Source organism: Culex quinquefasciatus, chromosome 3 (assembly GCF_015732765.1).
Source record: "Culex quinquefasciatus strain JHB chromosome 3, VPISU_Cqui_1.0_pri_paternal, whole genome shotgun sequence".
NCBI classification, from domain to species: Eukaryota; Metazoa; Arthropoda; class Insecta; order Diptera; family Culicidae; genus Culex; species Culex quinquefasciatus.
In genome coordinates this window covers 128162055-128165212 of record NC_051863.1, presented here as the reverse complement: position 1 = coordinate 128165212, position 3158 = coordinate 128162055, and the positions used below count along the sequence as shown (strand labels likewise).

The following is a 3158-nucleotide window of genomic DNA, read 5'->3' as shown; positions in this document are numbered from 1 at the left end:
ATTTTCCGATCTTTTCGAAAACATTATTTTCAAAATTTTCAAATCAAGACTAACATTTCAAAAGGGCCAAACATTCAATATTACGCCCGTAAGTTCACGGTAGTCGGGCATGTACGTGTGTCAAACACGTTCTGACTTGAAATCCCTTTGACCAGTTGTCGCACTTGCAGCAATTTTCAGGATATGTCAAGATGGAACGATGACATTGAAACTTCCTTCACATGAAAAGTGATAACAATGTACGGAGTTTTTTTTTTTGTTTTTGTTGAATATCTCATGATTGAAATGGAATTTTGGGGATCTGTTAAGGTTAAAAGGTGAGGCTTGAAAGCTGCACAAAATTGCCATTTCGTTAACTCAATTTGTCTCAAAACCGACGTGTGACAAGATTGCACGGCTACGACGATTTGTAATGTTTTTGAAGCAAAATTTTGGTAACACTGAAATTTCCAACCACGTAGGTAAACGAAATCTAAGCAACAAAAAAGTAAGAACATCAATATTCAATAAAACTTCAGGGCTTAAAAAACATTAAAAAAAATACACTCAAAACTAGAATCCCACGACGGCACGATGCTCCCGGAAGGTTTACTTCGATATGTGAATCAAGTAACACATTGTTAGACACGGTGGAGCTGGCAAACACGCAAATAGAAGGTTATTTAGATTTTAAATGAGTGAGATTAACCAAAGAAAAATATAACACCGAAACGAAATTCACGAGCAAACCCAATGATCGTCAGGTGGTAGAAGCAAAATGCAAAAAAGAAGATGAACAAATCAGAACACAGTGCTATTTCATGATTTATAATGGAATACACATCGCATTAATTCGTATCTAGTAGAACATGTTAAGGCTAGTAATGGTTAAAAAAAACCCTTAATCAGATAAAAGGCAAGCAAAATGCTTTTTGTAGCGCCACCGATCGACTAAAGTTCGATTTTTGTCAATGTGGTACACGAGCAGGGTCTGTTAAAAGCAAAGCAAAAATGAAAACCAAAAAAAAAATCACTTTTTTATAAATTAAACACACAGAGATATAGTTAATTGTTTTAAAATGCAAGGAAAATAAAGTACTCAAGCTTAAGTAAACAAAAACCAAATGTTTTCAAAACAGAAATACGTCGACAACGTGTGACAGAGTCGTGGTGCAATGCTGTAGTAGTAAACGAGTGAAACCAGTAAATCGTGAATATTTCACGAACGAAGTGGTTAAGATATTATTATTATTCAAAACTATTCGTGTAAATACCAACATCAAAGTTGCATTCATGAAGTTCAAACCCCCATTTGCCGAAGTTTGTTCAGCGAGGATGATATCGTCTGCGTGCATGGAAGTTCGAGTTTTCGTTATTACCTGTAAATATTGCATTGCGTAGGTTTTTAAATTTGCATAAGTTTCGTCGGCGGCATCGTTTGTTAAGTCTCACACAATCATACATACGTTAACTGCCGTTTTACGGCGATATGATGTATACGCCATTTTGGACATTTTCAATTTTATTGTACGGTCTGATAAAGAATCTTAAAAGCTACCTTCTGACGAAAGAATTTTTCAAAAAACTGCTCTGGGACCCATTTTATTAAGCAAACAAACAATGATGTATACGCCAATTTTACTCATCATGATGTATGTATACATTGAGAATTGATAGAAGTCAAATTCATACTGTTTGAATATTGATTTGAGGTTTTGGGACCAAATCAAGATTGGGCAATATTTTATTACATTATTTCGATTTAATTCTTAAGGGGACGTCCATTAGGCATCATCCATAAAGTACGTCACGTTCTGATTGAAGAGGGGGGTTTTTGAGAAAGCGTGACGTTGCGTGTTAAAAGCATAGGGAAATCGTGACAAAGGGGGGTGGTGTAAATTTTGGCTGATTTTAATGTGACGTACTTAATTGATGACACCTTATCCACATCCACGTAGACACTTTTTTGAAAATTGAAAGACCCGCCCACCTCCCTTGTTCATGCAAAAATGTGTTTATGGAGCATAGACAATCGCTAAGGGAGCGTTATTTTATTACATAACGCAAAAAATCGGAATTTTTGACCCCCCCCCCCCCTCATAACAAAATTTCCGTACAAATTTAAAAAAAATGTATGGAGCGTAACACGGCCTCCGACCCCCCTCTCCCCAACTGCGTTACGTAATAAAAGAACGCTCCCTAATACCTTCCCCCCCCTTAAAGTATCCACGTGTACAATGCATTACGAGATCCACTCAGCTATCAAATAGCTGGCACAAAAAATAAAGCCAGCTTTGATCGAGCAATGTATACATACATCATTGGGCAGGAAAAGTAGTGATTTTTTATTGCTATTTTTTCGGCCAAATGATGTTTGTGGTTTAAAATCGTAGAGAATAAGAAAAAACAAGAAATTTTGCAGGGGCCACATTTTTATTGTACTTTTTAACAGTTTCTACAGAACAGACCTCAAATTCGTCATTTTAAATTGAAAAAATTAACAAAAACAGAAAATCGTGTCTACAGCAAAATCACCTCAATGGCGTATACATCATATCGCCGTAAAACGGCAGTTAAGTACCACTCTCTCGGTAGTGTTGTTACACCGTTCGATTAGCACAACTGAAACTGGATGAAATGAAAATCGAAACATACAAAGTAAGTGTTAAGGTTAGGCGTTTTGTTATCTAGGTTTTTAAGATTTTCGGGGGGGGTGCGTACAAGAGTGGGTGCACAGTTAAACAGAATTTCTTCGTGAAAATGTTGTGTTAACTGCGAGGTTGATAGATAAGTACGCACATTTTATTTAATGATGGTAAGCTGTCAGTCTTTTTTTTGCAAAACAATTCGAACTCTCAACTTTCTGGCTGTCGATCTTTTCGATAACTCTGCTATGATTTGATCACGCTCTGGACGGTTCCTTCAATAAAACATCTGGACGGTTCCTAATATTACATCTGAGAATGGTGACAGGATGTTGTGTAAAAAATGTGTAATTTTACATCAGTTTCAGCTGAATTTCACATGTTGGTCATTATCGATGTAAATTACTCAAATAAGAGATAATCAAGCAAATTTTTAACCTTCTCAAATTCAACTTGATTACTATCTGCTGAATTTCCTTCCCAAAACGTCAAATTTGCACTGTCAGTGCAATTGTATATGCATTCGTGAATCCT

The 3158-nt window shown here is 36.2% G+C and overlaps 1 long non-coding RNA gene across 1 annotated transcript; it reads right to left on the bottom strand.

Annotated features, from left to right (window-relative positions):
• Window positions 1-1371: 1371 nt before the first annotated feature.
• LOC119769661 lies at window positions 1372-2623 on the bottom strand. Its single transcript, XR_005278474.1, has 3 exons — window positions 2561-2623; window positions 1901-1903; window positions 1372-1450 (listed from the first exon to the last, which is right to left on the bottom strand). It is a non-coding gene; the product is annotated as an uncharacterized LOC119769661 (long non-coding RNA).
• Window positions 2624-3158: the final 535 nt, after the last annotated feature.